This window comes from Oryctolagus cuniculus, chromosome 11 (assembly GCF_051225735.1).
Source record: "Oryctolagus cuniculus isolate XC-2025 breed Fujian yellow rabbit chromosome 11, ASM5122573v1, whole genome shotgun sequence".
Taxonomy (NCBI): domain Eukaryota; kingdom Metazoa; phylum Chordata; class Mammalia; order Lagomorpha; family Leporidae; genus Oryctolagus; species Oryctolagus cuniculus.
In genome coordinates this window covers 29,739,769-29,752,347 of record NC_142877.1, presented here as the reverse complement: position 1 = coordinate 29,752,347, position 12,579 = coordinate 29,739,769, and positions in this window count along the sequence as shown.

The following is a 12,579-nucleotide window of genomic DNA, read 5'->3' as shown; positions in this document are numbered from 1 at the left end:
TGCACTCCTTCCTCAGTTTTCCACGCTCTGCTCTAGGGTCTGCATTTCCTTGTTGACCCTCTGCTCCCTCTTCCCTCCTCCTTGTTTTGGAAAATATAAACCTGTTCTTAGTCCTGCTAATGGTGGCGTACGTACTTTTGAAACGTCTTAAGCTTCTTTCAGTTTAACGAGCCTGGAAATGACAGGGTGAACATGGATGTCCTCTGTGATAAATAATAAATAATGATATGAGCAAGCAGACGCGCCCAGAAGCCTTCCCTACTGCCCATGTCCCTTTCAACTTATTTATTTATTTATTTTTGCTGCCATGTCATTGGATTTTGGCACTGACCCATTATTTTAAAGTACCTATTATTTTGACTATTTTTTGGAATTGTAGCAATTGCATTGTTTCCAGACTGACATATTTCTTTTCTTTTTGTGTTATTTATTCTCTTCATCATTATTATATTTTTAAGGAAAATCTTCAGAGACATGTTGGGGGTGATAGTGTTACTGGAGAAGTTGCAGGGTTCTTGTCTTCGTGCAAGAAAGAATTCAGGCGTGAGACAGAGAGTAGTGGGAGGTAAAATAGCAGGGTTTATTTAGGGCAGGGACATCCGTAAGGATGGATGGGCACCTCTCCAGACAGGACCTGGGAAAGTGCCATCGCTTGGGGGGGGGGGGGCAAGGTTACATGATTAAGTGGGAAGATTACACCTGGCCAGGCAGGTGGGCGGCTCAGCAGAGAGGCCCAGGGCTGAGCGCACAGTTGGGGGGGGGGTTAAGGAGACGGGTCTTGCTTCCCCACCTCTGCTCCTCTTGAAACAAAGGGTTTTTTGGATGTAAATAGAAAAACTTCTGAGTTTTCCCCTGAAGGTATCAGACAGGAGGAAACCTAGCTGGTGCCATCCTGGGTTCAGAGGAAGGGTGAGCAAGACCCCCTGGAGAATGGGGAGCAAGGTGTTTGAAGTGCAGATACTGGGCTGCACCTGGGAGATTGTGGAAGATTTTTCAGGCAGAAGGGGCGGGGACCTCCACCTGGCAGGTTATCAGGTAGAAGGGGGCAGGGCAGGATGCAAAGGCGGGGCTGCCCGTGAAACACTGTCAGGATGACTGAGATGCAGATGCATATGCTGGACACATTAGGCCTTTATGTCACACACACATAAGCTCATAACTGACTTCCTACCTAACAATAGAATTTCTAAGATCTATGTTTAAAGATGCCATTTCTGCTGCTTTTACTTGTAAACAGAATGTAGAGTTCTTGGGCGCGTCTCTCTTCCTTCAACGCTCTAATACCCAAGACCTCAGCCAGGTTGGGGCTGGAGCTCCCTTTGGGTCATTCCAAGCCACACTGATAGCAAGAAGCAGGCCAGGGAGCTTCCAAAGCTTCCCTGCCGCCCAGTGGTGAGGGCGAGAGCACGTTTTTTAGAAAGGAGGAGGCAGGCAGGCGAGCCGCCTGCATCGTGAGCTCCGCGCGTCACTCATGGTGTTCCAGACCAAAAGCAGCAGGGACATTTACCTGGCGACGATGTCCACGGGTTTTCTCTCTCCCCTTCTGACAACTGTCACATTCTGGGGAGGGCTCGGGGGAGAAGCCCCTACCTGAGGCTCCGGCGTCACTTCGCCTGACACACCTGTGACCTCTGGGCATCGTGACTGTGCCTTGATTTCTCTTTAATGGAGTTTCCTGCTTTGCCTTTTGATCTCTGTATTTTCTTGGGTTTTCAGGGATGGGAAATAGATGCACATTCTTTCTGCCAGCTTTCTGGCTGTTCTTTCTCTTTTCCATTTTTAAACGATGATTAGCATATTCCTTTCTGATTTCCAATTTCCCATACAGTCCCCTGTTGATGCCCACTGGGGACCGGTCCCAGGATACCCATCCCTGCAGAGACCACAATTCATGGGCACTTGAGTCCCCTGTGTAAAATGCATGTAAGCTACACACAGATTTTAAGTCGTCTCTAGATCACCTACATCCATGCTGTGGATTGAACAGGATGCAGACATTTGGGCCCCAAGTTCATGGTTGATGGCACAGAGAGGATGGAAACGATGGGGACGTGGCGTCCAGGAAGGGGGCCTGGTGGGAGGTGCTCAGGTCACTGGGGATGTGCCTTCAGGGTGTAGTTCTTGTGAAGCCTTGGGCCATAAGAGCACATGCTGGGCTGGCGGAGCTGCCTGATCTTGGACTGTGAACCTCCAGAACTGTGAGCCAACATAACCCCTGTCTTTCCTAAGCAGATTGTCTTGGGGATTTTGTTGTAGGGATGAGAAGCTGATAATACAATCCAACCCAGTATGGATTCTGTGTTACCATTGTTGTACTGTATTGTGTAGGGACTAGTAACAGAAGGATCTGTACATGCTCAGTGCAGATGCCGAATATTTTCTGTCCATGGGTGGGAGACTCATGGGTACAGAGGGCTCATTGTATTTTTTTTTATTGCATAATCCATTTATTCCTTCTGCAGATGTTCCCCTTTATAGTTTTGGTATTAAGTGATTACTCAGCCTATTAATAGCTAATAATGATGCCAAACTTTTTAAAATTTCATTCCATTTGGATGATAATTTACATTATTAATTATTCCTTTTAGTAAGTCAAAGTATATCTTCAGGTATTTGGTTTTAGGTAAACATTCAGTAAACAGCGAGTCAGTTCTTTAATACTTAGGTCCCTTGAATAGTGCTATTTTCAATAGCTCCTTGTTTAGAAAATGCATGATTTCCCTTACATCCTTTCTAGTATTGTCTTTTGTTTGAGTCGGTTCATCTAGTATTACTCAAAAAGGAATGCATCATCAAGGACTGAATATGATTTCCTACGCGTGAGATGAAGCTTGACATGTACATGTAACTAGCATTCTTAGAATTGATTCCCCTTAGTCACCAGGTGGTAGGACTGTTTTAGAAAAGTACTTTTATCACTATTTTCATTGTATCTTATTTTCAAAAATTATTTCTCTTGATTAAAACAGTCTGAGATTTTCCTTTATATTCACCACCTCCAAGAAGAGGAAGCAGCCAATTTACTGAAATCCAATTAATTCACTGAAGGGTCAATTCATCAAATGATAAATTCAGTCTTTCAGAAAAACGTATCTGCTACAGACTGAATGTTTACGTCCCAGCCCCTTTCATGTATTGAAGCTCTAACCCCTAAAATGATGGTAATTGGAGGTGGGGACTTTGGAAAGTAATTAGGTTTAGACAAAGTCATGAATTTGAGGCCCTCTTGATGGGTTTTGTGCCTCGTAAGCACACAGAGAACAGGTGACCAAAGCAGGAAGATGGCCCTCACTAGGACCCAGCCACACTGACATCATGACCTAAACTTTCAGTCTTCAGATAAATACCTGGTTTTAAATATTTTATGTATGTGTGTATTTACAAGGTGTAGAAGGAGAGGGAGGGAGGTGGGGGAGAAATGGACAGAGGTCTCTCATCTGCTGGTTTATTCCTCCAATACTCAAAATGTCTAGGGATGGACCAGGCCAAAGTTGAGAACCGGAACTCAATCCAGATCTTACATGGGTGACAGGGACCCAACTAATTGATCGTCACCATGGTCTCCATTAGCAGGAAGCTAGGGTAAGGAACCAGAGATAGGAATCAAACCCAGGTGCTCTGGTATGGGACATGGACATCCCGGCTGGCATCCTGGGTGCTAGGCCAAATTCCCCCACCCCTGCCCCAACCTGTTGTTTGAGATACCCACCCATTCTCTGGCATTTCATTAAAGCAGCTCCAGGTCAGGCAGTATTTACTAGAACCTTGTTTGCAGGGACATAGTCTTTTTTTTTTTTAAGATTTATTAATTTATTTGAATGGCAGAGTAATATATATATATATATATATATATATATATATACACACACACACACACACACACAGATCTTTCATCTGTTGATTCATTCCCCAAATAGCTGAAATGGCTGAAGCTGGGCTGATCTGAAGCCAGGAGCCAGGAGCCAGGAGCCAGGAGCTTCTTCCAGGTCTCCCACATGGGTGCAGGGGCCCAAGTATTTGGACCACCTTCTGCTGCTTTCTCAGGTGTGTTAGCATGGATCTGGATCAGAAGTGGAGCAACTGGGACTCGAACCAGCACCCTTATGAGATGCCAGCACTGCAGGTGATGACTTTACCCACTATAGTGGCTGGGGAAGGGGAAGAGGTTGGGGCCTCGGAAGAGTTTCTTTTAACAGTAGCTGAGCAGGGGCAGGATGGAGCTGAAGGAGGAGACGCCAGTCTTTGCTAGGAGCATGGACCATTGACCCCAAGTGACAGACAGAGGTGGCGCACATGCCCAGGTGGGAGCAGCCTGAGGGAGGGGGTGGGAGCATGCTGTGGTTTGAACATTTGTCCTCCAGAATTCTCACATCCCCAAAGTCCTATGTCAGTGGGGTCTGGAGGGGGGGCTTTTTGGAGATAAAAAAAAAGCCCCACCGTGGCTTGCGTGGCCTTGTCAAAAGGGAAGGCGGCCCCAGCTTGCACCCTGGCTCTGCCTTGCCGCATGAGGCCCTCTGCTCCTGCCACAGCCAGAAGCCATCATCGGAGGCTGTGACCAGGCTCTGGGATGTCCCAGCCCCTGGAACCATGAGCTAAACACACCTCTGTGAGTTACCTTGTCTGCGGTCTGTGTAACAGCAACAGGAAGAGGGCTAAGACAGAGCACGTGGAGCAGCTCGGTGGCTGCTGTTTTCTGGGGAGCAGACCCACAGCTCAGGTAGGGTCATCACTGGCAGAGTCTCCCCCTATCAGTCCTTAGTGGGGACTTTCATTCCTCCCTTTAGTCTTCTTGAGGTTACTGCATTGCGTGCTCGGTCTGGTTTTCTCCTGTTTCCTGTCACTCTACAGTGACAGCATCTAAGGCTGTGAAGCAGCGCCCATCCTGCCCCCCCCCCCCCCCCCGCAGACTTTGCAGCACAAAGGAGCTCATGCAGCCCGAATGCCAAAGTCCGAGCTCTATTTGGGTCGCAGGGAGCCTGCTGCCGAGGACGTGAGGCCTGGCCCTCCAGCTGCCCTCTTTGCTACTTCTGTGCCTTCCCCAGAACCAGAAAATGTGTTTGTCACGGGAGCTTCACTGCGCTACAGAACTTAAAACAAAGCGTGTGCTGTCCACATCCCAGTGCTGTCCGGGAAGCATTGCGAAATATTCTCGTGGGGCTCTGCGAGTCTGAAACCCAGCCTGCATGATCTCAGCATTCGGGTTTTACCCATCAGCTAAGATGATTAAGCCATCTTGTAGCAAACCTTTTATGTTATCCACGCACTCCTATCCTGTTTACCATCTGGACTCTCTGAAATGTTCCACGTTAGCTATGTTACGTTTTGAGTTAGATTGCACAGTGTAATTGTGACTGCCCAAAAAAGTCGTAGATACAGAGGCCATGTAGGGACAGGATTGTGGTGCAGTGGGTTAAGCCGCCATCTGCAATGCCAGCATCCCATTTGAGAGCGGTGATCTGAGTCCAGGCTACTCTGCTTTTGATCCAGGGAGCTCCCTGCTAATGTGCCTGAGAAAGCAATAAATGATGGCTCCAGTACCCAGGCCCCTGCCACCCACATGGGAGACCCAGAGAGCATTCCAGGCTGCTGGCTTCAACCTGGCCCAGTTCTGATCATCATGGCCATCTGAGGAGTGAATCAGTGGAACCAGTGGATGGAAGATTCTCCCTCTCCCTCTCCCTCTCCCTCCCTCTCTCTCCCCCTTTCAAATAAATAATCTTTTTTTTTAAAGAAAAGGCCATAAAAAATGTACCTCAGTGTTAACTGTGGTTAGTTTTGGGTATGTGGTTTCTAGGTAACTTTTTTATTTTTAGTTTTCCTCCAATTTTCAACATTTCTTCCATTAACATGTATCACCTTAAATTTTAATATTTATAAAATTTGTGTATGCTACATAAAATACAGTTATGGAAAAACAAAGGAGAGGTACATTAATAGGACTGAAAGAAATGCACCAAAATGCTAACTGAATTTCTCTCTGGGTGATGGTTGATGGATAATTTCTATCTTCTTCCTTGTGCTAATCTGTGTTTTCTAGAAGTATGTTATCATACTCTTTATTCTTTTCATAATGGAAAAGCTAATTTTCTTTTTAATAAAGTAAATAAAATTCTGCAAGAGTGTCCTAGAGGCGGAGCTCTTTTCTCACTGATGCCTCCGGTGCTGTGAAGATCTCTTTAAATATGCAGATTTACGTTCATCTTCAAGTAAGCCTTGGATCATTGGTTCTGGTTTCATTGTTCTTGTTTCTTATTGGGAACGCCCTCGCCTCTTGGATTTTTATCTCTGGTCTCTGAACTTCGGTATCTAGCATCTCTGCTCGCCTCATTCCATCTCTTTGCTTTTCCTGTTTATTTGGGGAGACTGTTGCCTGTTTATCCCCACATCAGTGCCCAGACAAGAGCCACTCTCATACTGGAAAACGGACGAGAAACTCACACCCATTTCGAAGAAGAATTGAGAAACAGACTGGGCATGCATCCCAATAGTAGGATGTTAAATTGGTGAGAGGGATTTTTGTTTTGTTTTTAAATTTTATTTATTTATTTTATTTTATTTGCGAGGCAGAGAGACAGGGAAAGACCGAGTTCCCATCTGCTGGCTTATTCCCCAGATGTCTGCAATGGCCCATTCGAAGCTGGGAGCCAGGACCTCAGTCTGGGTCTCCCATGTGAATGGCAGGGACCCAAGTACTTGGGCCGTCACTTGCCAGCTTCCAAGCTGCACGTGAGCAGGAGCCAGGCTTTCTCATAGGGGATGCAGGTGTCCCATGCAGCGTCTTAACCACCGAGCCAAATGGCAGTACCACTGAGAGGGTTTAGTTTTGGTTTTTAAAGATGTATTTTATTGGGGCCGGCACTGTGGCACAGCAGGTTAAAGCCCTGCCCTGAAATGCTGGCATCTGATATGGGCGCTGGTTCTAGTCCCGGCTGCTCCACGTCCGATCCAGCTCTCTGCTGTGGCCTGGGATAGCAGTGGAGGATGGCCCAAGTCCTTAGGCCCCTGTGCCTACCTGGGAGACCTGGGGGAAGCTCCTAGCTTCGGATTGACACAGCTCCGGCCGTTGCGGCCATCTGGGGAGTGAACCAGCGAATGGAAGACATCTCTCTCTGTCTCTATCTCTCTCTATAGCTCTGCCTTTCAAATAAATAAAATAAATCTTTATTTTGTTAAATCTTATTTTGTTGTTGTTGCCAAAAACTATGCAAGCAAGAACAGAGTAGAGTGAAATTTTTAAGATGTTGAAAGAAATAGCCAATCTAGAATTTTATTTGGCAGGTGGATGAGGAGCAGGGAGTTGAGGGTATATGCCAGGGAGTGATTAGAAAAGTGAACCACAGAATCTAAGTTTTATAAATAGGGGAGTGAGGGATGGAGGAAAAGCAATAGGAACTGTTGTAAGTCCTGGTGTCTCATGTGTAGCTGTTTGACCAGAATCTAGTATGGCCTCTCATTCATGGCCTATTCAATATTTTCGATACAAATCAGCAACTATTTGGGGACATCACTAGAAAAGGCACTGGATGAGCTGACAAGGCAAGAATAAGACCATCTGTGTCACCCAGGAGAGCTAGGCAGTCAACACAAAGAGTCAAAATTTCCTAAGTACAGTTGACCCTTCATATCTACGCATTGAATATGGATTCAGCCAACTTGGATCACAAATGTTTGAAAATCAGATTGCATCAGTACTGAACATGAACAGACTTTTTTGGGTCATTATTCCCTAAACAATACAGCATAACAATTAGTAACGTTGCATTTACATTGTATTGACATTTTGTCATCTAGAGATTATTTTAAGATTCATTTATTTGAAGGGCAGAGCTACAGAGAGAGAGAAAGAGAGAGAGAGAGAAGAGGAAAGGAGGGGGAGAGGGGGAGAAAGAGTGAAGTCTTCTATCTGCTTGTTCACTCTCCAAATGGGCACAATGGCTACTGCTGGGCCAGGCCAAAGCCAGTAACTAGGAACTGCATCTGGGTCTTCCATGTGGGTGCAAGGGCCCTGGACCATCTTCTGCTGCTGTCTCAGGTGCACTAGCAGCGAGCTGGATTGGAAGTGGAGCCCATATGGGATGCAGGCGCTGCAGGTGGTGATTTAACCCATTACACCACAATGCTGACCCCATCCAGAGATTATTTAAAGTATATGGAAAGATGGGCATAAGTTATATGCAAACACCACATCATTTTATACCAGGGACTTGAGCATCCCGATTTTGGTACCTGCAGGAGGTCCTGGAACCCATCCATATATCAGTGGATGATTGCACTATACTAAAAATAAATAAATACATAATAAAATAATTGACTCTGGAATGAGTTCAGACTCTTTGGTTGACCTTCTAAGGTCTCCACAATGGGAGACTGAGCCACATTTTGCTTTAATTCCCTCTCTCTCCAGTGGAGGTCCATCATCATTCTAGTCCCGTTTTCTCCCTTCTCTGCACCTTTTGACCTCCCCCAACAAAACTTACTCACCATCTGGAAGGCTGAGCTCGGATGAGGAATCCAGGAGGCCTTACTGATATTGTTACTAGGAAGTTGCCCCTTCTTTTCTCAACTGTTCCCACAGCATCGACCACGCACAGATACTGTGTCACCTCTCCCGGAAGACAGCATGGACATTTCCCTGTCTGCCTGTCTGTGTGGCAGTGCACCTACCCTTTGTACAAGAACAAAACAGTAAGCAAAACCCACAAGGAAAAGAGAAATATAAAGAACAAGATTGGAACCAGATGGCTAACAGCAGCCACAGCCTTGGGTCTCCTGGTTGTCATGGACACAGCATGTTCTATTGTTGATAACTCTGGTTTCTATGGTGAGCATATACTTGAAGCTAGAACCTTGGGAAAGTAGGAAAAAAGGTATTGGATATGGCTTCCGTAGCATTTCATGGAAGGGGATAGGAAAAGTATGGGTAGGACAGACAGATGGAAAAAAGGCTCAGATAAATGTTTAGCTTTTCAATAACTTCCTTTCCTCCCCAAATAGGCTACATCTTATTTTAGATCTATTCCATCTGATCCTGTTAAAACTGCATATATTTCCCTCCACCAACTGGTTCCCTCCTCACCACCTTAAAATCCATGATGTCTCTTAATGTGTCCACAGAGCATGAAAACAAGCAAAAATGATGTCAGCAAAAAGTGGGTAGAATTCAAGCACTGTGTGCTGGATTGTAGGACACGTGAAGATGAAATTGAGAGATGAGACAAGGATGCTGAGAACACGTGAGAGAACTTCAACACTTGGACTGCCTTTTGCCTACCTGGCTTTTGCTGGGTTGGTTTTAGCTGACATAAAAGAGCAGCCTTAGGAAGGAGGTAGTACAGGTCTTGCGTGGAACATGGCATAGTCCACTACCTGGAGTTAGCCAGACTGCAAAGTTGGAGGACACAGTTTCCACCCCAGGTCATTTAGGATATCAACTGTAGGTTTGAGAGTTCCCTCAAATCACCCTGAAGCTTGATAACTCACTCACTGGGAAGCCTCATAGGACTCACTGAAAACCACTGCACTCACAATTATGACTTATTACAGGGCAGGAATACAGATTAAAATCAACCAAAGAAGAGATATTTAAGGCAGAGTCTAGGTAGGGATAATGGGAGTGTTCCGCACAGGAATCTTATGTGATTCTCTGCTCCTGTGGAGTCAGGATGCATTATCTTTCTGGAATTAATATGTGAAAAGACTCAGGGTGTTGCTCATCAGAGGACATTACCCAGGCTTCTGGCCTGGAGTTCTTGGTGGGTCTTTATTATGTAGGCATGACTGATCGATTGCATGTGTGGTTGAACTCAGTCTCCAAAGTCCTCTCCCAAAATCACATGGTTGACCTTCCTGGTATGACCAATGCCTTTCCTGTCAAGACCTTAAGCCCCAACCTTAAACACACTCCTATCAGGTGGGCATACGTTATTTCACAGAAGCCAAAACAGAGGTCATGTTTCATTTTGGGAAGGGCCAAAATCTTTACTACACAGCCTTCCAGTAAGTTAGAAACAGAGTTATTTCTTGGGCCATTTTGCCCAAGAGAGAAGAGAGAAATGAAATGTCCTTGCTGGCAGAATGTGTGGATCTGCTTTCCCTCTCTGTTTTGCCAGGTCATGGGATTGTGCGCCTAGAAACCCAAGTTCACAACCACTGGCCCTCAAGCCTAAGAACCCGGAGAAAGATACTAACAGCAGAGAGGCTCGCAGTAAGGAAAAATATTTCCCTGTCTATAGTCCAAACACCAGGGTTATACTGGTTTTTCTTTGTTCAAAAATTATTAAAAAAGGATAAAAAATAAATATGGCAGCTAAGGAGAAATTTTGTAGCAAAGAGGTGGAGAATTGAGGTACATTGTGGGAGAATTCTTTGGCCAAAAAATTTTAAGTAATGAAAAAGGAGTAAGAGTTAGGAAGCTCTTGCACTGTGCTCTCAATATATTTAATATAATTAGGATAGGAAAGGAGGAAATAAGTGAAGAGTGGCTGTTGCTCCCCGTCTTCGTGGAGGAACGACACAGGACCCTGCGCTGTTCTTTCGTCTGCTCGGCCCTCCCTGGGTTTGCTGCTGGTTCTTCCCGGGTTGGCTACCGTCCCTCCACCTCCGTGGAGGGGCGGGCCCCCAGCCACTTTCCCCACTTCCGCAGGGGAGCGGCACACCGCCGGCCGGCTCTTTCGGGGGCTGCACAGGTGTTCCTTCAGATAGATGTTCCTGGTGCATGTTGTCTCTCTCCTCCTTTATAGTCCTCTTCCACCAATCCCAACTCTGTACCCACACGCCGAGTACGCTGCTCTCCTCCAATCAGGAGCAAGATCAGCTCCTGCAGCTCAGTCAATCAAATTGGCGAGAGGCAGCTGCGTAGAAGTTGTTACTCCCTTCTCAGCGCCATATTGTGGGACAGCAGATGCATAGAATAAGTCTTAATTCCAGTAACTTAGTCTAGTCCGGGTTGCTCCCCACAGTGGCTGTTAGCCAGTAGCTGTTAGCAGAAACACCATCATAAAAGGAAAGTCAAAGATAAGCAGAATGTAGTTAGGTCTTCAAAAGGTGGCCAATCAAATGAAACTTGTTATGGAGAGAAAATATGAGAAAGTTTCCCAGAATCTACAGAAAAACATATGGGATGAAATGGATGGCAGGAAAAAATAGTAGACATGGAGGATGGAGGAAGGAAGCCCAACATCATGTGATTGAGGATAGCAGGGGAGATTGGGGGCAATGTTCCGAGGTGTCAGGATGAAAATGGAAGAAACTTTTCCTGCTCTGAAGAAAAGGCTAGCGCCAGGAAACACAAATTATTATTTAAAATGTGCCCACACTGCAAGATATCTCTCAAGGATCCCAGCCCATTGGCATTCACATTGTATCCCGGTGGTTCTGTGGGACAAATAGAATAAGGCAGAAGCAATAGTCCATCGCTTTCAAGATTAGGTCACAAGCAAACTGCATTTCTGTCTGGTTGTTCTTCCTGTATCTTGATTACTTTCTCTGGTGGACTCAGGCTACTACATCAGGAGCAGCCTTACGGAGAGACCCTTGTGGGGAAGATCTGAGGCCCTTCTACCTCCTACCAACAGCCACGTGAGGGTTCTCCTACCCCAGCACACCGTTAGATGACTCCATCCCCAGCTCACAGCATGAGATGCCCTGAGCCAGACCCATCCAGCTAAGCTGGCTCCTCAATTCCTAGAGAGTTTAAAAAAAAGTTTATTGTTTTAAACTGCTAAATTTTAGGTTTTATTTAACATTAATGAATCTCACACTCTTGAATATCCCCTTTCCATACTTTACCCCAAGTTTTCTCCTTGTCCATAGAACTCTTGCACTACCATTTAAATGAGCTTTATTTGCTTGAAATTTCTCTTTCCAGCTATCTCTTCATCTCACTCCTGTCTCCCTCTGCACTTCATGACTGTATTATCTCTTGCTCCACAACAAATCCTCAGAAAATTTAGCATGTCCCTGCAAAGGAGAGGTGGGTAGAATCCAGAGGATAGATGTGGGTGTTGGCCTTCAATAGGAACAGGGGCACTTTTTAAGGATCTTAAATCCTCATGCCTTTTTTTTTTGCCTAGCACTGCAGGCATTTGAACTGGAAATGCCATGAGAGATGCCAACTTCTGAACTGAAATGAGAAAATCTGAAAACATTAGATTCATATCAAGGAAGGGCATATTATAGAGGCTACTGATGAGACTAAAACCATTGTAAAGAACATGATATACACCTCTTATCTAATGAATTTGAAAATTGAGATTTTTTTCTAAGAGAGTTATTATCAATTGCCATAATTGATTCATAGATAGAAAAGTCAGAATAACAATCATGGGAAAATGGAAACAGATGTTAGAGAATGACATCAGATACACCTTGGTGACATCACCCCAAGCTCAAGCAAGGTTCTTGATGCACTTATATGTGGTATGACCCTTGCAGAATTACACCAGGGACTTCCCTGTCTTCCTCAGTTGTGGTAACAGCTTAGACAGAGGTCCTCCTCAGGGAGCAGTGGGCCATAAAAGCTGTTATACTTCCTTGATCCACTGCTTGAATTGAAGAGGCAATGAAGGACACAATGCCACC